Source organism: Medicago sativa, chromosome 8 (assembly GCF_051527215.1).
Source record: "Medicago sativa cultivar Bolivia chromosome 8, Bolivia_mono, whole genome shotgun sequence".
Classification (NCBI taxonomy): domain Eukaryota; kingdom Viridiplantae; phylum Streptophyta; class Magnoliopsida; order Fabales; family Fabaceae; genus Medicago; species Medicago sativa.
In genome coordinates, this window is record NC_140756.1 from 39,955,309 (window position 1) to 39,981,353 (window position 26,045).

The 26,045-nt window shown below is 32.3% G+C and overlaps 3 long non-coding RNA genes across 4 annotated transcripts; 2 read left to right on the plus strand and 1 right to left on the minus strand.

The window, feature by feature from the left end:
- The first annotated feature begins 2,004 nt into the window (after positions 1-2,004).
- On the plus strand, positions 2,005-5,905 carry LOC146899057 (uncharacterized). 2 transcript variants are annotated; one of them, XR_015023103.1, is made up of 3 exons: positions 2,005-2,142; positions 4,124-4,391; positions 5,440-5,905. It is a non-coding gene; the product is annotated as an uncharacterized LOC146899057 (long non-coding RNA). The 2 variants fall into 2 exon arrangements; XR_015023104.1 differs by having other exon boundaries at positions 5,463-5,905.
- Positions 5,906-7,534: 1,629 nt separating this feature from the next.
- Positions 7,535-10,971, plus strand: LOC146899058 (uncharacterized). The gene is made up of 2 exons (XR_015023102.1): positions 7,535-9,137; positions 9,289-10,971. It is a non-coding gene; the product is annotated as an uncharacterized LOC146899058 (long non-coding RNA).
- A 9,530-nt stretch (positions 10,972-20,501) lies between these two features.
- On the minus strand, positions 20,502-23,178 carry LOC146899059 (uncharacterized). Its single transcript, XR_015022728.1, has 3 exons — positions 22,935-23,178; positions 22,724-22,837; positions 20,502-20,904 (listed from the first exon to the last, which is right to left on the minus strand). It is a non-coding gene; the product is annotated as an uncharacterized LOC146899059 (long non-coding RNA).
- Between the last annotated feature and the right edge of the window lie 2,867 nt (positions 23,179-26,045).

Consider the following 26,045-nt stretch of genomic DNA (forward strand, 5'->3'; position numbering starts at 1 on the left):
GGCATATGTGCAACAGTCTTGATGTGCAACATGACCTAAAAATCCTTTGGAAAATGATATGACTATTGAATTTCTTCAGAAGGTTCGAATGATACGAGCTAAACAATGCGATAATGTCAATTCAATATGAATAAGAAATTCGACTATGAATTGTATTATGATTAATCAAAATTCAATACACTACAAAATTTACAAAACTATAATTATCTCAAGCCAAACTTTTGTTAAACAAACACACACTACTTGAAAGTTTAACAACTTGATATATGAATGAATTATCGACACATTGATTGCCAATATGAATAGTGATTAAATTGAGTGTTTAAGAAATTGAGATTAGCTTTGTACAAAGTAATCAATTACTATCATATCCTTTTAATGACATTTTTTCATTGAAACATGTATTTCTATGTTTATATGATGAAAATTTGAGTTTGTTTAAGAGTTTGATGAATTTTGTATAAGTTTTGTTTTTTATATTTGATTTGTTTATAAATTTATTGAAGAAAAAAGGATAACAATGTTAGACAAAAGTGTTTGATTTTTTCATTGAAATATGCATTTCTATGTTTGTATGATGAAAATTTGAGTTTGTTTTAAGAGTTTGATGAATTTTGTATAAGTTTTGTTTTTTAGTGTTTGATTTGTTTATAAATTTATCAAAAAAAAAAAAGATAAAGGACGAAAAATATTACCTTATTATAACATAAAAGATTAAATAAATAAAAAAGACAAAAGTGTTCCTTGAAATTAAGTTAAAACGAATTTTGCAATTTTATCTTTTTTTAAACGATAAATAAATACTAAGATTTGTAAAAAAAAATAAAAAATTAAGATGTTGAGGTAAAAATTAACTACTAGAATGGAAATAAAAAAAAAACATATTCCTTTCCGTTAAAAAATAAAAAATTCCTTTCTCCTTTCAATTTTCAGCCTATAAATACTAAGATTTGTCAAAAAAAAAAAAAAACTAAGATGTTGAGGTACTAAAAACTAGGGGTGTTCAAAACCGAACCAATCCAATAGAAAAACCGCAAATCAAACTAACCCAAACCGAAATCGTAAGAAATCGCATTTGATTCGGATGTATTCAGATCATTTTTTAACCGCATAGTTTGGTTCGGTTTGCGATTTTGATTTTACCAACCGAACCAAACCGCAATATAAGAAAAACACAAGTTAAAATATATGTTACCTAGACCATTACTCATAGAAACTCAAAGAAAACTTTTATAAAATGACATATTTTTTTATCTTGTTAAGTTTTTTCTTTGTTTTTTCTTTATATTTAAGTGCTACTTGAACTTTTACATAATGATAAAAATATGTCTTGGAAATAATTACATTATTTTCAGTGCCCTAAGGGCAATGGTTAAGGATTACATTAAAAGAAACTTTGTCTTGAAAATACAAGTCTTTACCTTTTTCTTAGCAATAATTACACCACTTTTGCTGCAAATTTACTTATTTTAGTACTTTAACCAATGCCCCAAGGGCAATGGTTAACATTCTCCTAAAAATATTACTCCTTTGTATCTCTTACAAAATAGGATTACTTTTGTGTTCACGGTTTTAATTGGTCTATGTAGTTGGAACATTGTTGGATGAAAATAAAATTGTAATGTTGGATGAAATTTAAAACATTGCTGAAAATATGTTGTACTTTAGCTTTTTAATTTGATTTTAATGTTAGAAACAAAAAAAAAATATTGTCTAACAAACCGCACCAATCGATCTAATCCAAATCGCGTTGGTTTGGTTTTGTTTGGTTTCCGATTTTATTATAAAAGTCAACCGAACCAAATCAAACCGCATACTTTTTTATCTTACGGTTTAGATGACTTTTAATCTCAAAACCAAACCAAATCGCCCTACTAAAAACTACTAGAATGGAAATAAAATAATAATATGTTCTTTTCCGGTAAAAATAAAAAATATTCTGCCTATATATATGCCTAAATATATTCCTCCTCCTTCATATGTTACCTCTTTGTTAGAGAAGAACCACATCAAGAATTAGAGAAGAACTTTCTACCCCTAAATATATTCCTCCTCCTTCTTCATATGTTACCTCTTTATTATTTGAAAGAGCACCACCACCGCTTCAACTACTCTATTCAATTGGTCCATTCATCAACAAGGGTAAGGTTTTTCTTCGTTTAAATCATCATTTCATGTTTAAAAACATTGAATCCCCAGTTTTATTTGAAACCCTAACTAACCCATTACTGTTGAAATCCGAGAAACAATCCGAATCATTTGGATGGACACAAATGTTGTACGGTTTTAAAATTTGAACACCACTCGGTTTATGTTTCAACATAAAAAAGAGATAGTTTTTATTTAAAAACAAAATTATTGTAAACGATCTCAACCATATATTCTAGATGATGCTGCTCTGTTTCAATTTTCTGTTACAACAGTAAGGAATCCAAATCTCATAGATAGTTGGGTTTTGTTGTCGTGGAAATACTTTGGTTACAGTTTCACGTTGTTTTGCATCTTGGCTATTAATCACAAATCAGACGATTTAGATTAATATGGTTTGAAAATTGTTATAAATGATCTCAGCCATATATTTTTGTTCGAACTGTCCTGATATGTCTGTAACATCATAAAACCCAAATCGCCAAGATGGGTTGGGATTGATTGTTTTAGCAAAATATTAATTTCTATTTTTCATCTTGGCTATTAATTACAGATAAGAAGGTTCAAATTAACGCGGTTTCAAAATTTGTATAAACAATCTTGTCCATATATTTAAGATTAGACGGTCCTGATCTGTTACAGTGTTAGCAGAAAATCTAAATCATAGCCTAGATATTGCTTCTAGCATTCCTTCCTATTCTATAGGTACTTACTTCCTACCCTAGCCACGGCACTACTTTTTTTTATTTTTTTTTTATTTTCTAGGATTAAGTGTGTGTACATGTATAAGACAAATTATATTAAGTACTAGCGCGAATTGTGGGACTATAAATAGAAAAACGAATTAAAATTATATTTTTTGGAGGAAGAAAGAAAATGATATTAAAATCAAGAATTGGTAAAGGCAATAATGTCGGCAATAAAAAATTGCTAAACTTATATGGGCAATAATTTCGGCATTGCTCGTCATTTACTTCACATTATGAAAAAGGGAATAGGTGATTAGAAAATCATCGAATTTTAAATATATGACAAGATGACAAGATCAATTTTATTTTACTTTTTACAGAAATATGACAAGATCAATTCACTCAGATATCAAATATAATAAATGATACTTATGATCATTTTTAACTTTAATATATAATTGTATTATAAATTTCACCGTTGCATTGAAAATTATTATTATTATTTTTACTGCATTATTTTATGACAAATCCGTTGGATTGAAATCTATTTTTAAATAGTTGTTAAATAGATTATAATTTAAAGTATCTCAAGACTATATTGATTTCAGATTAATGTGGAGTTTATACAATATTCAGCACAACAGTTTTTTAGACAACGCTTAAGAAACAATTTTCTTTTGGACAAAATACTGCCCTACAACTTAGGGTTTGAATTGATTCGTCAAACAATACGTCCCTAGAACATAGGGTTCGAATTGTTTCATCAAACAAAACATAAGAATTTAATGTTATGTTGGAGAACGGCGAATGGATATAAAAAAAAAAATGAATAAAATATAAACTATAAAGTATTAACAAAATTTAAAGATACGAGTTTTTTTAGGGAAAAGATCACGTGTTTGTTTGTAAAAAAAAAAAAAAAAACCCTAGCATGTGTATTATAGTTTTTCTGACAGATGTGTATTATAGTTTACTAGCAGTTGACGGGTGCTTCGTGCCCGTCTATATACTCTTTTTAACTTCAATTCAAAATTATATTACATGGGTTTAATTTAGTCTTTAAATTTAATTGAATTTGATTTACCAAAAAATAAATAAATAATTGAAGTTGTGTTGAGTTATTCGATTCAAAACTTACTGTGTTTTATTGATTGATTTGGTCTCTTTCTTCCTTTGTGCATGTTATAGTAACATGTGTATAACAATAATTAAATAAACCAGTAACTATAATATACTATTCTTTTGTTTATAGAGTCATAACTTAGTTATGTGATTTCTTTCTTCAGGTGTTCGGTACGGAGCTACTTTGGATATGCATTCATAACATGTGTGCTTTTTTTGGATTGAATTGATTTTGTCAAGATGTTAATATATCCTGTTTGGGTCAACATGCCTATGGTTGCAAAAGCTTTCTACTTTTTGGCGCAGTTTGGTTTGATATTGTTTGATGTGTCATCCATCATCAATCACCATCTTTACGGTGAAATTGTCAATCCCACAATCCTGCGGTTCAACTTCATTGATTGCTTTCATCACCTACACGTCGAAATGAAGGTATTATTTTTGTTGGAGAACATGTTAACCTCTATTTATCATAGGTTATTTATTCACATCTTTTGCAATTCTAGTGGTGTCCTCGAGTAAATCATATGAATAATATCCTTCACAATGGAAGAAGTTAGCCTTGGACCGTTACATTATTTCCAATTTCCATTACACCGTGGATGAACTAGTCACCATTGCCAGAAAAAGTTCAAAAAAGTTAGGCAAAAATACACAAACCGTCTCTTAATTTAATTTTAGGTAACACTTTCGTCTTTTATCTTTTTTTTTCCTGATATAATCACTTATGTTATAATCAGGTAACACTTTATTCCTTGATCTCTTTCTCTTCCCGATTTAATCATTTATGTTATAAAACGTCAACATTGTTATCCTTTTTATGGGGTTTTTTCAATGAAATTTTACTTTTTTTGTTTGTATGTAGAAGATTTGAGTTTGTTTATGAGTTTAATGAATATTCTATAGGATAACGATGTTGACATTTAATAACATAAAAGACTATATTGGGAAAAAGAAAAAGATAAAGGACGAAAATGTTACCTAATTAAAACATAAATGATTACATTGGGAAAAAAAAATAAGATAAAGGACGAAAGTGTTATTTGAAATTGAATTAATGGCCTAATTGTATAGTTTTGCCAAAAAGTTAATATTAGTGGTCCCATTTGGATGTAATTTTTTTTATATGGCGATATAAAAATTTGTTTCCGCATATATGAACAAATAAAATCCACAAGTGATGCGGTGTAAAAATTTAACGAATTTTCTGCATATAAAATAAATAATATATAACAAACTACACGAATGTTGTTATTTTTAAAATACTTGTGAATTTTCCAAATTTTATCATATTGGGACACATCCTTCAAAAAAAAATCATATTGGGACACAAAAACTTGGTTCCGCATACAATGAACGGACCGTACAAAAACACAAGTATTTTACTAGTTAAAAAACATGTTATAACAAGGTCATTTTTGATGCAAATTCATGTTGATTTTCAATCTTCTTATATTCTGTTTAGAGTAACAAATTATAGTTATGTCATTTATTTCTATTCAGATGTTTGGTATTGAACTACTAAGGATATTCAAGATAGCATACAATTCAACGTAACTCTACATCCATATTATATTTAGGATCATATCCTTGTTATTATATTTTTTAAGTTCTTCAATTAAAGTTTTTGAATTCAAATTAAAATTAGTACAAAATTTAGAAGTTTTTCAACCAAATGTTTTTCTATTCTCCAGATTTTTTTAGCCAAATTATATTTCTATAGTTTTCTATATATATTTAGTAAAGCTATTCATAACTTTACCAAAAAAAATTAAGGATAACTCAACCTATTTAGCATAAATAAGAAAGTTGTGAATTGCATAACTAACATATGAATCAATACTATTTTGAAACAATGTGTAGGTAATTGTAGAAAATCAAATTCTCTAATGGAGAGACTTTGCTAGTTCCAAATACAAAGAGTTCTATAATATGTTTTTTTTTAACCAAAATATTTCAATCATATAAAACTAAATTAATGAAAAGTAAAGTATATTTTGATTGGCGAAGTGCCTGATTAGAATATATATAAGGGAGGTTGCAGCAGGAATCAAATGATCCATCAAAAACTTATTTGTAGCATGTATGGAATGAAAACTATCTCAGAATAAATATTTAGATGTATCAACACATGTTTATATGCTCGTTAAATTGTATAATTCCGCAACCTATAGCAAGTTGACCCATAACAAGCCTTCCTTGGTTCAAACAATCATGTGTGTATTAATTCCACACATAGAAATAAACAAATTAACAAACTATGTTGTTCATAAGCAATAAATAAGTAACTTAATAGGTTTAGCATAATTGGGTTTTGTACTATAGTCAGAAGGTCTGATAATAAGTCCATATAGAGGTTGGTAGATGTCAAGAATGACCAATTTGACGCTAGCCATTGTTTTTATCAAGTTCTCTGTAGTGAAGTTAAGTTTTTTATTGAAATCTAAAGCTACATCGTTTTTTTCTACACATTTTTTTTGTTTGATATCCAAACTTAGTGATGATTATAGGCAATCAACCTATTGGAGTAAAGTTGTTACACCAATTTGAATTTCTTTGCATGTGACGAAATTTAAATTGGTGTAACAATGTTACTTGCAATAGGTTGTTTGCCTATAATCATCACTAAGTTTTGATATCATACAAACAAATGTGTAGGAAAAAAAACGATGTAGTTTTAGATTTCAATAAAAAACTTAACTTCACTACATAGAACTTGATAAAAATGATGTATGGCGTCATATCGGTCATACTTGACTTCTACCAACCTCTACATGGACTTATTATCATACCTTTTGATGATGGTACAAAATCCAGTTACGCTAAACCTATTAGGCTATCTTATTTATTGCTTACGAACAACATAGTTTGGTAATTTGTTTATTTCTATGTGTGGCATTAATACATACATGATTTTTTGAAGCAAGGAAGGGTTGTTGTTGGTCAAGCTTGCTAGAGGTTGCTGAATTATGCAATTTAACAAGCATAAAAACATGTGTTGATGCATCTAAATATGTATTATGGGATAGTTTTCATCCCACAGAGGCTACAAATAAGTTTTTGATGCATCATTTGATTCCTGCCGCAACCTCCCTTATATATTCTAATCAGACATTTTGCTAGTCAAAATATACTTTACTTTGCATTAATTTAGTCTGATATGATTGAAATATTTTAGTTAAAAAAATATATTATAGAATTATTTGTATTTAGAAATAGCAAAGTCTTTTAATTAGAGAATTTGGCTTTCTACAATTATCTACGCACTATTTCAAAATAGTATTGATTCATATGTTAGTTATGCAATTCACAACTTTCTTATTTCTGCTAAATAAGCCGAGCCATCCTTGATTTTTTTGGTAAAGTTATGAATAACTTTACTAAATACAGAAAACTATAGAAATGGAATTTGGTTAAAATAATCTTGAGAAGAGAAAAACATTTGGTTGAAAAACTTATGAATTTTGTACTAATTTTGTTATGAATTAAAAAAACTTAAATTGAAATATTTTTCAAATATAATAACAAGGATATGATCATGAATATAACAAGGAGTAAAGTTACCATGAATTGTATGCTATCTTGAATATCCTAAGTAATTCATATCCTTGACGAAGCATGAAGTATCCCTTCAAGAGTTTGTAGCCACCTCCATTGAAAGAAGAAGATTGGCCTCCATGATTTATCGCATGAGAAAGAACCAACGAGAAGGAATTGGTTGTCTAGAGATAACCTGCAAGAAGAAGCAAACTCCAGAAGAATCAATGAAGATGTCATGTTCCAGTTACACGAAGTAAGAATTCTGCAATCACTTTGTGTCAGCAGGAACAGAAGCTCAGAGTCTAAGTAACTCAGAGTCTGAAGTCTCTGAGTCATAGAATCTGACCAAGTCAGAGTCTGAGACAGAAAAGTACAAGGCTTTAATGGAGTCAAAGTCACAGACTCAGAAGCCTCAAGTTCTGATCAACTCAAGACCAATTGTTAAGAACAATTCAAGGGAAAACTCCTCTAAATTAATCCAAATCCTTGTATAGTTCTCGGCAGTCAAGCTCTAAACCTAAGGCACAAAAGAAAGTAAAATCTTCCAGGGCTAACAAGAAATAACCCATAAGGTTATGCGTACCCAGAGATAAATTTGTGTACATTTCAGGGAAGCTCCACAGTAAGACACTAGATTCAACTTCAGAACCTGGACAATGGCTGGTCACTTTCTACAATGGAAGAAATGCATATGTTCCCAGTCCAGAATCTGTGAAAGGAAAATATTGTGGATACTGGAGAATTCCAGGAGAGACTAACTATAGATCCGGTAACTTTTCTATCTCTTCTGAATTTGTTTATTTTTTATTTTGATAGATCTAAACATGGTATACTTAACATAAATCCATTATGTGATAGTTACTATAATGTGATAATGAGATAAGAGCATATGCATGGTTATCAACTGCATGACATAATCCATAATGTTCACAAGGTCAGAAGAAGGAAAATACTTTTACAAATGAATGTTTAAACTTTGCTAGTCAGAAAGCAGCTTGACTTCTGACAGTCAGTGATGAAAATAGTTCTGATATAAAAAGAACGTTTGTGAAAACTATTTTCAACTTTTAACAACATTATTTTACTCATTCAGAACATCTTCATTTGTGTGAAGAAGTGTGGATTAGTCATGGTTGATAACCACACCATATACAATCCATTTAATTTCTCAAAAAACAAAGTGAATCTGTTAAGAGAAATAAACTAGATGTATCTCATTCTCACAATCTCAGATGTACTAGCTATGTCTGAATTTAGTAGAATCTATCTGAAGCAAAATTTATGCCCAAGCTTGATAGTGTATTCTGTGGTGAATGCTCTAAAAGTTCAAGGCATACATAATGCATTATTCTAAAGCTCATAAGGTTGAGGAATTAATGCATATCATACATGTTAACAAAGTGCTTGACATTACATGTCAAAGCTAGATGAAAATCTCTCAGGTATACAAAGTTCAAAAGATGTCTCAGAGCAAATCAGAAAAATGTATAAAGGGGAATGAAGAATGATGAGAAGTGATACATCAAAGAGAAATAAAAACTTGGAATCCTAATTTATCTCAAAAGAACATTGTTGGAAACAAATTGTATGATCAACAGACGATTTCAATCAGAAAAGCAGATCAGAGGGCATGAAAAGGTATGACAAATTATTCTCATTATCTATCATTTTTTAGATATGGTGAAGGTTAGAGTCTGATAGTACTCAGAAGTTATTCTAGTCATAATCTCTTATGAGCAAGACTCATAAGAATAAGCATCTGATAACATGAGAATCTTTGAAATTTCAGACTCAAATAAGAATCTACTATGATGTGCCATATAGGTGGAAAGGTCTTTCAACTATTTTATTGACATCTGGCCCACTTACTTGACATTAGACTGAGAAATTTTATTTAACGTGTATCTTAACTGATGGGTAATAACCATAAGACAATGATTTTCTTTCTAATCTTCTCAAGTTCAAAGGATCTAACCACCAGACATAGAAAATTAGAGATCCAGGAAAGAGCTTCAAGGATGGCATGGGTGATTGAGGATTCAAAGACTTGGAGAAACACCAATTTCAAGGGGTACTTGAAGATTTGGGGTTGTGGTTACACATAAATTGAAAATGAGTGGTAATTGAAAGAGTTCATGTAGTTAGAACATTGTAATGAAACTTTCAATTTTAGTGGAAGTCTTTGATAAAGATGTTTTCTATCAAGAATAGTATATGTACCCCGAAGCAAGAACGAAAGGGGGAACTATATAAATCTTATTGTCATTTCTCTTTCCTTTCCTCTTTTACTTTGTTTAATTTAAGTATATGATTGTTTGATAATTGTAGCTGATTGATTTGAATGTGATCTAAATTTTAAGTGTTAGCCTAGTTTTGATTCATTGAATTAAATTTTCTCTTTAACTCAATATTGATCACATTTGAATTCAATCAAGTATCAATTCATCAAATTCATATACCTTGTGGTCATTAGTTATAGCTCGATTTATTGCTCTTAGGGTTGGTTTGAGAATTGTCTTGCTTTGTATATTGTGTTGAGAAATATTGATGATTGATTGTATTAAGATTTAACATTTGAATCTCTCAATTCAATAGTAAATCTTATTGTGCTTTACATTGTCTTAATTTGTTTGTCATAATTATCATTTTGAGCACAAATCCAATAAGTCTATTTGTTTTCAAACACGCTTTCGCTAAAAACTCGATATATTTTGTAAAACGCTATTCACCCCTTCCCCCTCTAACGCGTATTCTATCTTAATGGGCGACTTCTGCAAGAAAACTCACATAAGTAGTACATGCCTGCCAACAAGTTTGAGGTTTTCAGACAAACAGGTTAGGCACATGGAGTCATATGCCAAACAACAAAGAAACTTTTATACCCAAAAATGGCCTGAGAACTACCCTGCACGGTGGGAAAACCAATTTGAAAGTGAAGATTTATCTGAGATGGAAGAAATGTTTAAGGCATATGAAGCTTAGTTGGAAGGAGTTTTGCATGGTATACAAGCCACCAATGCTCTAGCTAAATAGAGAAACTGCCCTGTATACGAGTACAAGGATGAAAAAGAGAGTAGGGACACTAATAACATCATCACAAATGCTATGAAGTTGATAAGTAAGATAGTACCTAGCTACGCCAGCAAGTTCTAAGAGTACAAACATTGGAGGGATAGACCTAGTCAACTGAGATAGTATAGATCCCACACGTAAGGATCACCATGTAATCAGCAGGTGCAGCTTGACAATCGGCTAGGTTAGTAACGTCTCAATGATCTCATCACTTTAGTATTACTTTGACATCCACACTATGTTTTATTGAAGACTTATTTTATGTTTTGTTTAACTTCATGTCAAACTGCTTGCTATATTAATGTTTATTTCATTCGGAGAATTGTGGGATTGATAATGATTGAGACTTTTTTATGTTAAAATCCATTGGAGTTATCAAAGTTATTGAGTTTTGATTTTATTTTAGTTTTTGTTGATTACATAAAGGTCAATTTGTTTTATATATAGATAGGTGGTTCTAAAAATATAGCAATCTTGAAGGCTAATGTGCAATCTATATATGAAAATGTATACAGGTAAACAAACATTACTGAAGGCTTAGCCGTGGGTATCAATGATTGAAGCTCAAAGCATACAAAAGAATTACAAACGGCTTAGGCAATGTTACTGACGGCTAAGCAGTGGGTAATATTACTGATGGTTAAGTCATGGGTAATGTTACTGACGGCTAAGTTGTGGGTAATATATGACCAAAAATTTGTTGTTGAAACCACAAATTATCCATGGTGTGGCCGACGATAAATACAGAGGGCTTACTTGGCCGTAGGTAACGTTACCGACGAGACATTTTCCCACGGCCTCGGGACCCTCGGTAAGCCGTGGGTAATTAAGATTACCCACGGCTTTTTGCTCCTACAGACGGATTTTGTCCGTCGGTAATAAGAGATTTTCTTGTAGTGTTGGTTGGATTTAAAATCGTAGTTCATGGATCACCAGCTAGTTCATGATGTAATGTTTATCAAACCAAATTTTTATTTTATTTGTTTATTGATTTTTAACAAAAAAAAGACTATTTATTCTTTATACTTAAATTAGTTGTGTTATTCTTAATATTTTTTAAATTTAATGTAGCTGATTTAGCATGAACTTTCTTTTAAATATATGATATATATTGTTATTTGTTATTTTTTAAGGATGAATTTTCACTTGTTAATTTCTTTTTCATCGGTCAAACATACGATCAATATGTTAAATTATCAATAGTAGCTACTAATTTATTCATATTCCTATTATTATATTTACTTTAAACATCTTATAACAATGAGAAAAAAGATTAATTTAAGATTTTTTTGAAGGAAGATTAATTTAAGTTATAATACATTATATGATAGTATAAATAATTTTAATATCATTCATGCAATGTTATGATTAATTTACACCGCGTTGACAGTAAATTATTTCGGAACATCCGTTGAATTGCAACAACTTTAACACAACCACGACCGTTACGTAAAATATCTATCTAAAATATTATATAGCTAGCTTTCGGTACACTATATCTCATAATTGTTGTGCAATACCCACCCCCTTAGTGGATGCAAGTGTACCAATGGCCTTGGGGGCAACCATGGCCATGCCGGTTTCGACGGAAATAGGAGTAACCTCTCCCGAAACCGCTCCGACTATAACCGCTCAAATGACATATCCAAAAATGGGGACCTTCGTGCCACCATTTACTGCTGGTGCTGCCGTGTCTACAAGTGTCCATACTTCCTCCAACCCACAGGTAAGGACTAAATTTGACGATAGGGTCATAAATATGCAGAACTATTCTAGGGATCAACCATATGGTATGCCAACGTCAATGATGGCAAATTTGCATAATATTCCTGCATTTACAGAACATGCAAATCCATTTGCACCGTTTAAGACACATAGTCCTTCAAGTTCTAGCGTTTTTGGCAGAAGCGCTCTACCAACCTTAACTATAGAGTCTATGATGTTGTTTAGGCAACAAATGGATGAGAGCAATCATGAGATGAGTAATTTGTTGACACAACAAATTGGTATGGTGTTTAACCCTTTGATTCAAACCACGAATCAAGGTTACCAAGTATTAGCCACTCAAATGGGGGAGAAAAGCATATTTCTTCACCCATCCACAAACTGTTTATCAATAGATCCCTCAGATCCTAAATATCCCTCAAGCCGAAATTACACGACCTGTGCAAATTGTCGAACCCCTTGTTCAAAGACAACAACTTGTGCCTGGACCTCAACCAGTCGAACCAATGGTACAAGAACAGCCAGAGGTAAGTTTGGTATATAGAAATCATGATGCAGACGAAGTTGTTAGAAATGTCCAACAGCAAAATTTCGGAGCACATAATATTATTACCACTTTGGTTGAAAAGATCATGGCTGAAAATGGTTTAAATGTAGGTTTACATAGACCAAATTTGGTATCTCCTTTGTCATAATTGAAGGTGAGAAAAACACAAGAAGGGGGGGTTGAATTGTGTTAGATTTTTTTCATTTTCTCCTACTGAAATCACTGGTCAGAAGCAGATAGAGTTCAACTTTTGAAGTGATGTTCAGATTATAAATGCAGTGGATAAAAACAGAGAGAGAGAGAGAGAGAGAGAGAGAGAAGAAAGACACAAAGCAATTATACAGGTTCCTTCCACAAACCGCAAGTAGTCATGTCCCCCTTGCACTTCCAAGGAGAGTTCACTAAAATGTAATATCTCATTACAACTGTTCACTGCTAAAACTAGCAAGAGACTTCAAACTTACTCAAGCACAACTGCAAGAGATTTCCTATGCTCCTGAACACAGTCAAGAGATTTCCTATGCTCAAGCACACATGCAAGAGACTTATATTCAAACAGAATTAGAAAGAAATTTGTTTGTGGTTGAATAATTGATATACAATCAGTGGTGTTCACAATACAAATCAGATACAGACTCTTAAGACTCCAGAATTTCTAAGATATGAAAGTGGTTAAGAAATTCTAAGTGAACTTTTGATGCAGAACAATTTCAGCAGAGTTTTGGCGCTTGTAAATTGTTGTAGAGTCTCTCATATTCTCTATGTCTTCACTCCTTTATGTAGAGGTGTGAAAGAGACGTTGTGAAATTGCCAGCACATCAAAAAGAGTCGTTTGAAGCTTGATCAAATCACCAATGATCTTTTGCCTGATATGGTTATTGTTCTATGAAGGATCAATTTCAAATCTATTTCAAGTCTGGAGGAATACGGGTGCAGGCATAGCTGTTGTTTTTGTCTTGTTGCAGAAGCAAAACAGAGTAATGGAGGTAGTGGTTGTACAATTCGAACAATTGTCCTTTTTCAACTCTCTTTAAGGAACCAGCATCCTTCAAATCCTTTTGAATTAGCTATGGCTTCACTCTTCTGGTCTTCTGCAATACTAGGCATGATTAAATCTTTTGAACAACATTTGAAGCTTTAATTCTTCTAAGCTTTTGATGATCTTCAACTCCTGATGATCTTTAGAGCTTCTGAGGAAAATGTGCTTCTGGTGAACTTGCTTCTAATGAGGTGCGTTTGATGACGTCATCACTTCAGGATCACTTGTCTTCAGAACCTCTTTTCTTCAGATGCTTCAAGCTTCCTTCTTGTTGATTTCATTGCTCTCTTTTGTTCTTCCAGAACCTAATAAGGATACCAAATTTTTGTCTATGGTCATGTACACTTGAACAAATATTAGCATATCCAATTGAAATTTTTTTAATACCTTGTTGTCATCAAAGCTCTAAAGGGTAATGTTAAACACATTTTGTTCCAACAATCTCCCCCTTTTTGATGATGACAAACACTAGTATTTAAAAATGTTCAATTGTTGTTAATCTAATTAACAAGTTGACTTTAAGGGTATGAGGTTTGTAAGCTCTCCCTGAGTCCAATAGTACTTTAAGGTGAGGTTTGTAAGCTCCCCCTGAGTTCTATCCAAGTTAATTAAATTCATCATTAAAAACGTAATAACACTCAGAATTATCTCACATAAAATAGACTAAGAGATAAGAAGAAGGTCCTATTAATTTAACTCGATTAAAATTTAATTAATGGGGCTCAGAGTCTATAAATACTATACATCTACCCGCCCTTTTGTCATCAACAAAAAGATAAAATAAAGACAAAAATAAGAGATGAGGAAAAAAACATCGTGAGAAAATAATTCAAAGTTAGGCAGATAATATCAGTTCAGAAGCAAAGAAAACAAGTTCAAAAGCATAAACATAGTCAGAAGCATAGACATTCAGAAGTACAAACAAAGACAATAAACAAGCTAAAAGGTGTGCAAGTAAGGCTTGGCTTGTTTCTGGAACATATCCATCATTTCTTTGAGCATCATGTTTGTGGTTTCTGATTGCTTCTTCATTTCTTCTTTAAACTCATTATTGCTTCTGATAAGATTGGCTTCCCTCAATCTTGCTTCTTCCAATTAAGCTTATGTCTGCCTCTTGTATTCAGCAAATGCTAGTTTGTGCTCTAAAAGGTCTTTCTTCAGCTTCTTGTTCTCCTTCTCTAATTCAGAATCACTCTTCAACTTATCAAGAATAGGAGAATCTGTTTGAACTTTCAGCTTGGTCAACCATTTAAAATCCAAATTATCAGAATGAACACATGAAGAGATGATACCAGATGCATCCAAGAACATTGGAGTGTCTGAAATATAAAGCTTGCTTCTCTCCTGAGTTCTCTTGATTTCAACTTCCTACATGCTCTTAACAACATCCTTGAACCAATTATGGAGAGAGTTCTTAGCATTGCTATGTGCTTTAAAACATGACTTCCGAAGTTCACTCATAACAAAGTCTACTCTTTCTCTCAATCTCCTCCATTCCTTGACAAAGTTCACTTCATGAACAAAGTTGTTCCTGGCCTTTACTAACTTGTTCAGCTCCTTGAAAATACTTTCACATACATCTGTTAATATAATAGAATCTAGAAACAGGGTAAGTGGGGAAGGGATATTGATAGGAGAACAAGTTTGAAGGGCTTGGGTTGAGGATGAAGGGAAGTCTGTGGCATTGTTTTCAGTAAAAGCCATATGAGTGGATGGTTCAGGAGGTTGATCAAAGACCGACTCTAGAACAGAAGTAGAAGATGAGCCTAAGGATTGATTGGTTTGCTCAACTTCATCATCAGCAGAAACTGATATGATCATAAGGTCAGGTTCATGAGAGTTGACTTGCTGAGGTTGAGAAACAAGTGTAGCTTCTGATGGTGGAGCTACATTTACAGGATGACCAACAAAGATTTGTTCTGCTGATTGGTAGGAGATACTCTCAGAACCAGATTGTTTAGAGAAAGATGACCTTTTGTTGGCTATATTTCTCAATGCAATGCCAAAAGAAATGTTTGAGTGAGTTGCATTGAGATGGTATGGAAGATGTTCAAGGTGAATGACAAGATCAGTGCAGGTGTTTGAGGCCATTTGTGAGTTTGTTGCATGTTGTTGGGGACTTTCTAAAGTAACTTCATCAGAGGCTACTTCAGAGGCTTTTTCTAGATTGGGCTCAAACCTTGGTAATTCACCTGAATAGTGATTAGCCAGTTCTTCTAAAACAGATGGATCAGAAGTTTGATTAGTTGGTTTGGGATGAGATGATGATGATTCATGATTGCCAGACTTAGGCACTGATGGTTCACCTAGATTCTCTGCATCAGCAGGAATAAATTGAAGTGGTTCAATCATTGGAGGTTGAAAAGGATGATCAGCAAGTAGTCTTGCACAAATAGTGAATCTCATTTGAGCCATATCATTATTCTTTCTTGAATACTTGGATACATAAGCTCAAAGATATTATCATTAGGCTTTTCTGGTGTTTGGAAGATGGTGATAGGTCTTTTTGGAAGTTTGCATAGACTCTATTCAAAGGAATATTGTCTATGTCTGAAAAAGTTAACACTGAGGTTGAATGAGAGGCTGAGGTTGAACTAGATTCTATTTTTATTACATTAGAGATGTTATGTGAATCAGTATTACCTCTTGTTGCTTCTGAATCAACACCTTCTGAACAAGCAGCATCCTTCTTCTGAACTCCTTCAGCAACAATCAGCAAATCACCAGCCACCACCAACTGTTGAAGATTTTCTGTAAGCTCAATCCCTTGATGAGCAGCTTCAACTGTTGATTCTTTCAGCAAATGTTCAGCAGGAACACCAATCTCTTAAGCAAGCTGATTTGCTTTCTGCAGTGTAGCTTCTTCTGCATCTTTCTTACTTCTGACTTCACTAGTGACCAAACCAGTTGAAGCTTCTATCTCTTCTTCTTCTATCACATAGGTTGAAACCTTCATTTTCCTGACACCATGCTTCCTTTTCTTCTTTGAAATTGTAGGTTGAGGAGGTAGTGATTGAGAAGACCCAACTGACTTGCCACTCCTGGTTCTTTTGTTTAGAACATTAGCAGGTTCTAAGTCTTGAACTTCATTGTCGCGTCATTTTTCCAAGATCAAGGCTATTTGATTAGCTTTTGACTCACTTTTGATTTCACGACTGAACATTTAATTTTTTTAGGAAAAGGGGAAAAAAGTTCAAACCACCCCATATTGAAAAGATTTAGGGTTCGGGGGTTGGTTACATAAAGGGAAGGTATTAGCACCCCTTATGTTCGTAGTACTCTACGAGAACCTCTTGATTTTATTTAACTTTTTGTGCTTTAAACTTGCTTACATTTAAAAGAAATAGAAAAATGAAAGTAAATGGTGAGTGAAAAAAGAAAAAAAAAAGAAAAGGTTGATTTTAATTTGATTTGAGAGGACAAGTCCTTCGCCTACGTACCCGTTTAAGGGATCAAAACCTCGTAGTTCGGCTAGAAATTGATTTTTTGTTGGTTTTGTGTTTTTTATTAGTTTTTGAAAAGATTTTAAAAGAAAAGCCAAATGGAACGTAAGCTTGTTTGTGTTTTTTAATTTAAAAGAAAATAGACTTGAAATATGATTAAGTTGATTTAGAATTTGATTAAGAAAATAAAAAAGAAAAAAGATCGCTTGGTTTTGGAACCAAGGTTTATTATGAAAAAGTTTTTGATGTTTGATTGATTAATTAAAGCATGAAAATAAACTAACGGAGCAAGAAAGAATAAATGTTCATGGACTTTTGTGGTGTCATTGGACTACCACAAAGTCCCTAATAATAATAAAGCAATAAAACACACACACACACACACACACACACACACACACACACACACGCGCGCTATTTTTTATTTATATGTTACATAGGACCTAATTACATGCTAATCTTGCAATAAAATAAATAACGAAAAATAAACATGCAATAAATAAATAAAATGCAAAATAAATAATAATATACCTAATCTAAATGAAATGCACGAGGAAAGAAAAAAATAAAAGATATTAAAGGAATAAAAATGCATGAATCGAGCAATGCAGGGGGTATAAATAATAAAAATGGGGGGTGTAAAGATAAAATAAAATGAAACTGGGCTTATGGGACTAACAAAACACGTTGGGCTTAGGATAATGGACCACAGCCATTTGATCAAGATCACATGATCTGGATCTGATCACAGATCAGGGAATCAGGGGCCCTTGATCTAGATCGGATCACACAGGAGGCGAGGGCGCATGGTTATGGAATGGGCTTGCGGGTACAGGATTAGTTCGGCCTATAAATAGTCTATGAGAGAAAAATCTCTCATTTTTCAAACCCTTTCTCTCTCTTCTTTTTCTTTCCTTCACCGTCCTCTCTCCTCTCTCTCTAAATGTTCTTCCTTTTCCCAACAACTTTCCGGCGAGGGTTCCTGCGGTGGTTGGCCGGCCGGTACGGCGGCGCCACCGCGGAACCCTAAAAAATTTATTTTTTTATCTCGGCTCTTTACTCTTTTCTCTTTTCTTTTTTTCGGTTTTTTTTATTTTTTTATAGACAACAACAAAAAAAACGAATTAAACTTAAATCAACGATAGAAATACTACCTTTTGGATTCGAACGAATCTGGTTCGGATCTATGAGCTTTGGATCGGCCTTGTGATGATTGATGTGTGGATAGGTTTTGATCTGGTTCTTGGGTCTGGATTTTTGATTCTGGACAGTTTGAGAAACTGTGCCGATGGTTGTTGTATGATTTCGTGATGAATTCGCAGGCTTTGGGTTGATGAATTGCGAGGGTTTCTTGGGATTTTTCTATGTGTTTTCTGTGTCTGTGCAGGTCTGGATTTATAGCTTCAGGGTTCTGATGAAAAAGGCAAGAACTTAGAGGAGAAGAAAACGTGTTAACCCCATGAAATGTGGCGTAAGAAAAAAGAAATTTTTGGCCCCTGTTGATGTTTTTCAGACTCATTGGACTGTGTTTCTAATTTTGGACATTGACAAAAATAAAATATAAAAGAAACTATAATAAAAAAGAAAAAAAATTGAAGTAAAACGGACTAAAATAAAAATTAAAAATTAAAAGTAAATGAACTAAAAAAATATATAATTAAAATTAAATTAAAAACAATAAAAGATGGAAATTAATTAATTAAAACTAAAAGATGAAAATAAAATAAAACTTGAGAAAAGAGGGCCCGACTCGGAACCAAAAATGAGGTATTTTAAAATACTTCTCTGCCGAAATTTTCACTGAGATGTCAGTGTAAAATGGCATATGAATGCAGGGTCTTGGATCAAAAATTGGGGTATGACATTCTTCTTGAATACTTGGCACATCAGAACCAGTTGCTTCTACTTTAGGAGCATCTTTGGCTTTCTTGGCTTTCTTCTTCTTTGGTTCAGAAGCTTCTTCAACATCATCAGCTTCTGAAGTAATCCTCTTCTTTGATTTCCTTTTTTGTGCAACAGGAAGAGCACCACCATACATGGTTTCTGGAATTTCATCAAGCTTGATGGTTTCTCCAGTTGTTTGATAGTGCTCAAGGATAAAGTTAACTCTTACATCAAGAGGATCTTGCTTGCAGATTGGAGGAAAGTTATCCATTAAGTTTGATACAGTCCATGATTCCTTCAAGTCAATGCTCAGCTCCTTGAAGTCTTCTTTCTTGATCAGATGCATCTTTCTCAAAGTGCGTCCATTGATGATTTTTCCTGTTACTGTGCCCATTTGTTTATCATCTGCAATCTTGGATATCCTGATAGCTTCCAAAATTCCCCTTAATAGAAAATTTCATCAAACACATGATATGATAAGTATTTATACTATCTATATCCTATCCTGTCTTTATCCAGTTTCATATCATATCCTATCTCTATCATATCCTGACAATCAAACGAACCCGAAGCTTTTCCTAAAATTTCAAAGTGTGACAAATTTAACATGCAGGTTAGTAATTTGATGTGTCTCTGTAGCATGCATATGATATCTAATAATTATGGTAATAAAATCTGCCATTTAAATTTGAACATCAACGCATGATAATTCAGATTTAACCTCTCAAGCCATGTCCTGCTGCAAGTATAAGCCCATTTAGGCTTTTCATATAAAGTAGAGAAACCACTTTGTAAATGCATGCACAAAGATGCGGATTTTCCTTAGGAAAAGTTTCACAGAAAATAGTTGCTAATATTCAGAAAGACCGTTTCCTCAAGAAAGGTTTCAGAAAACAAATTTTTCTTAGAAAAAGTTTTGAAATTTTTTGGAAGATTATGGAAATCTCTTCCAAAGGTTTTTGTTTAAAAAAATGCACAATGGGATTCCTCCCAGAGGTTTTTTGAAAACTACAATGGAAATTACTCTCCAAGGTTTTGAAAAAAATTGCACAAACAGGGTCCCATTGGGCGTGCCAATTTTATTTACCCATGTTTTTGATAAACAAATACCGACTGGTTTTAATTATAACAAGAAGGACCAAACCAGAGATCCTAGGACATGTTGTGCGTTCATTGAGTTCATAGGTTGCTTAACGAATGGGACGAGATCGTGTGGCGTCTTTCGACAGGTTTTAAAAGCGATAAAGGTGTATTAAGTTTAAATTGCAGAAACTTAAAGAAAAGAAAAAAAATACAAATGCAAGTTCATTAAAAATAAAGGTGGTTCGACAAATCCTTTACATACTTCTTTATGACTCTTTTCTCTCGCGCCGGTACATAGAAAACTATGTACAGGTGATCTGCGACCCGTTTTTCCTATGGAAAACTACTATTTATACATAGAAAAAAATGGAAAGAAACTAATCCCACAATCAGCACTCCTTCCACGTAGGCAACAACTTGTCTCCCTCGTTTTCCTTTGAGAAAACCGCTTCTCTTTTGAAATTTGAATCTTCCCGTTCCAAAGGCAGTTGCTTGACTTCGACGGGTTCGCCTCTTGCTCCGTATCTTGTCGAACTTCAAAGCTTTGAGACTTTTTACTCTAAGTTCAACATCTCGCCGAAACTCCTTTGATTGAAGAAAATACTTCGATTCCTGCAAGAGTAAAAATCAAATAATGTTGACCACATTAAATGAGGCTGGTGAAAATACCAGCTAACAGTTCTAGATATGACTCTATGTGCATATGGTGCCATTTGGAGGTCGGAGTTATTTTACCGATTGATCCGCCATCAACACTTATCATCGACACTTATCATCAACACTGGACTTGACCATGTATGCATGAACATATGACTCAACATTGCATATATTCATACAATATAACACAAGTCATCAACACTCATCAACACTTCTCATCAATACTTTATATATATATATATATATATATATATATATATATATATATATATATATATATATATATATTTTCAATGTCAATTGTCAACATCATCATCTTTCATCAACACTTTATATATGTATATTCATCATCAAAACAATCATCTCCTTATAATCAACATCACCACTTTATATACATATATACATACACCATCATGAATTTATTATCATCAATAAATCATTTTCACCAAAATCATCATCAAGCATAATCATCATCAAGCATTTATCATATCAAGAACAATATTCATTCATTTAGTGCAATTTTCATTTAAAGGCGATTAAGAATTTTCACCAAGTTAATCAATACGTCATGTGCACATCAACTACTAATCAATCATTATTCATCACATTATCATGAACATAAGTCATTTGCAAGCTATCATTCCATAATTCATCATTTCACCAAAGTTCGTATATTTTTCACATTTCATAAAAATCCAAATTTCACAATCATAAATATCCTTACCCACCCTACATGCTTCTTCTACATTCATATTCATAGTAATTAAATCATAACAACAATATTTCATTTTAGAAAAACCTTACTTTGATGAGATAAATTCTATTGTGGTGTAAATTATTGATGATGTGTTATTGTGTATTGTTTAATGAGTCTTCCCTCATGCATCATATCATATTTAGGACAATGACGAGAATGACGAGTGTATGTTCAGTAACACAACTCTGACATACAAATAATGACGAGTAGAAATGGTACCACATGCATATAGGTAATAAGGATGAATGAATTACATCTTCTCATATACGTGTTGATTTGCTAAACTTGATGTTGTTGTGAATGATATGTGAATTATTGGTGATTTTGAAATTGGTGATATTTTGAATGATGTATGATGAACTACTTGCAAAGGTGTTGATGTGGTGTATTGATATTTTATTTGATGTTGTGTATTGATGTGATTACTAGATTATGTGATTATAGAAACGATGATTAATTAATGATGTGAATAATATATCAACACTAGAGTGCTTGATTAAGGAAGCTTTCGATGAAGGTTCTTTATTGGAACCTTAGAGTGCTTGATTAAGGAAGCTTTCGATGTTGCATACAACAGTCTTTATGATGGTTTCAATTAGCATGCCAGCTGGTTCAACAAGCTTGCTTGTCATGGTCACGTAGTTACATATATGGTTTGGTGGGACATTACGCCCGAGTTTGTTCGTGGGGATTTTTTTTAGGGACCGTTCAGGTTTACCTACTTTTCGTTTTCCGTAATTTCTGTTTTCTTTTTAGGGTTTGGTTTAGCCCCCCTCTTATACATATTTTTCCCTTTTTTTTCTATATATATATATATATATATATATATATATATATATATATTATATGAGTGAGCGACAGAGGATTGGAGTTCCCAGGGGTGCCGACCTAGTTGGGATGTCCAGTGGCTCCTTAATGTCTTCCTCACTCTTGATTCAGTAAAAAAACGTACAAATAAAATTGTAAGCTTAAAAGTAACATATAGTTATTTTTTTATATTTTAATAATTTCTCTTACCTATGCACTTACACCAGGAATCAAAACATTTCGGTTTTTGTGGTCGTATACACATATGTTTTGGGCAATCAGCATTTTTTTTGCAATAATTTTTTGTGATGTCATTTCTCTGAGCTATAACAAACAATAAAGGATTGTTAGTAAGAGAAGATTAAACAGTGTTCATGTGTTATACAGGAAAATTTGAAAATTGTGTGAAGATATGACTTACTCCGATTGGACTCGGCAAGAAATGAAGAAAGAACCATTATCATTATCAAAGCATAAACAAATTTAAGATTTTGAGCCATAATGTAATAAATTTTAAATTTTTTGGAATCTTTATAAGTAAAAAATGTTATATGGTTTTTTAATTACAATTAAATATATCTTAGCACTTTCGAGCTGCAAAAACGAAAATAGAAAATTGAAATTTTTGTTAAATGTGTCTTGATTTTTTTTACGGAGTGTCTCTTGATGACGATCAAAGTTCACTAATATTTTAATTACTATAATTTATTATTTATCTCCTGGCCCTTCATGATAGAGAAGGGAAAATTATGTAGCAACGTGTTAATTTGGAGGCACCTGGAGATATGAACAATAGATAGTGATAGAAGTATATTGCAACGTCCTGGATTTTTGATCCAAGACATTACGTCTATTTCTTTCTTTTAGAACATATCCTATTTTTTTTTTTTTTACAATAGTCATGCATAATAAATTCCTAACTAGAACCTAACAAAATAGTTAAACTAATTTAATTACAATTCAAAAACCCAAATTTGTTTCCCCGCGTACACGCTTCAAGCGAAACATCAAGCACACATATCATCTCTTCTTTGGTACCTAAAATGTTGATTGTAAGGGTTAGTCTTCAACACCCATGAAATAAAATCAACAATAAATTATAACATCAAATAAGAGTATACAACCATCATCAAGGAATTGTGCTAAAATCATTTCTTTTTAGTTTAAAATATTCATCACTCAAAAATATAATAAGCACAAACACAAGACTCAAGACGTCGATGCAGATGCATGAAATGCAAATAGACAATGATCCGGATATCGCCCCAATTGGCATTACAGTTTTAATCGCCCCATTTGGCATATAATAAAGAATCGCCCCATTTGGCATATAATAATAATCGCCCCATTTGGCACTTAAAGTCCATTGAAATAATAATAATCGCCCCATTTGGCACTTAAAAATCCACTGAATCGCCCCATTTGGCACTTGATAAAATATTATAATAATCGCCCTTTTTGGCACTTAATATTCCATTGAATCGCCCCATTTGGCACTTGATAATCGCCCTTTTTGGCACTTAATATTTCATTGAATCGCCCCATTTGGCACTTGATAATCGCCCTTTTAGGCACTTAATATTTCATTGAATCGCCCCATTTGGCACTTAAGAATCCATCAAATGCAATGATATGCATGCTATGCACTCTTTCTTTCTTTATTTTTTTGACACTTAAACCACATAAAATGATAAACTTGCACACAACCTCTAACTCACATACACAACAAAAAATGATTTTAACTCAACAACATTTTTCACTTCACAAATAAACAATCATCAATATTTACACATTCATCATTTCACAAATAAGCAATCCTCAATATTTACACATTCACCAAATCACATACTTTAACAAAATTGCAACTCGTCAATTCTTATAATTATCAACTACAAGAAAATTAATAAAAACATAATAAAACTTTTCACTCATCCATCGAATCAAGAAGCATATCAAATTCAACATCATAACCTATCATTTTCATTTAGATCATGGTCAAGACTAGAGCCCTTACCTTCCAAGCTTCCATTCCTAATCGCATTAAAACTTGCACAGACTCTAAAGATCCACAAGAAAATTTGCAAAGGGATTTGGACTCGGAGCTCTAACAACCTTACACAAAGTTTTAGAGAGGAAGGAACTTAGGAACTTTGCATGGACAAATATGACGATCAACATATTTAGGCTGTGACTTTAGGATGGTGTCGTAGTATGAGAATAAAAGGAAAAGAGATAGCGAGAGAGTCCAGAACCGAGATGTTGGGAGTGATACCTCTCATATTTGTGTTTGATTATGCATACCACGGAAGAATAAAGTGGAATTAAGGTCTAGACTCAACATGAGGTTTAAAGTGACAATTGAATCCTCTCTAATCAAGGAATCCATGACTTGGTAAAATAATGAGGAAATGTTGTTCTAATAGAGACGTTACAGGACCAAAAGACATGACTAATTTGAAATTGCTTTAACTTGGTTTTGCAAGGAAACACGAACGTACGACATTAATGCAAATGACAAGGAAGTTTTTAAAGAGAGATTAAAGAGAGGGTTGCATCTAGCCGCAACCGTATGTGAATGAGGTTTAATTGACTTGATTATGCATATCGTAATACTAGCCAGTACAAGGAAAGATCCAAATGAATAATTCTCCCTCACCCCACATGCTTATCTCTTACGCATATGCTCTAACTGACTATAACCAAGTCAATTAGTCTTTCTATCCGATATGCAAGCAACTAATTCCCCCATTTTAGGTTCCACCAAGTAGAAGAGAAAAACATGCATTAGACTTTCATGACTCATTCAAAAGAGAAAAATGATGATATAATAAATATAATTAGATGTTTGAAATATCACTACAAAGTAAGCAAATAGTCAGTTGAGGAATTTGCCAAGAAAAACTCTCACGTTCCAAACTATTCCATATACATTTAAAATAAATCTAAATTCTAAAACTTTTAAGTTAATTAAATAACCATAAATTAGATAATAAAAATGAATCATAAAAATGATCAAAATAAATCTATAAATAATATTAAATAATAAGTCATGTAAGGAATAACTATCTTATTTTTATCACACCAAGTTGATTAATAAAAATGAACTATATGAAACAAAATCTAATTAATAAACCATAGTAAGGAATGCCATGGTTTTGTAAAATTTTCTCGCACATAAAATAAATTGTTGAACAACTAAGCGACAAGTCAAAAAAATTATTTAAAAATACATATATAAAATATTGGGGCGTTACATTATTACCCCCTTAAAATAGTTTCGTCCTCGAAACTAGAAAGTCCTGAAAATAACTAGGGTTGATCTCCCTTATTTATATAAAATTACAGGGTAGTCAAAATCACGTTTTAAAAGATGAAGTCAAATGTTCTAACAAAAGAATAGAATGAAGTATTTATCTACATATCAAAATAATTTTTGTGGGTTTTACATTATACCCTGCCAGAAATTAGTTTCTCCTCGAAACTAGATAATATATAGTAATTAAGCTATTAGGATTAGGATAGACATTAAAAA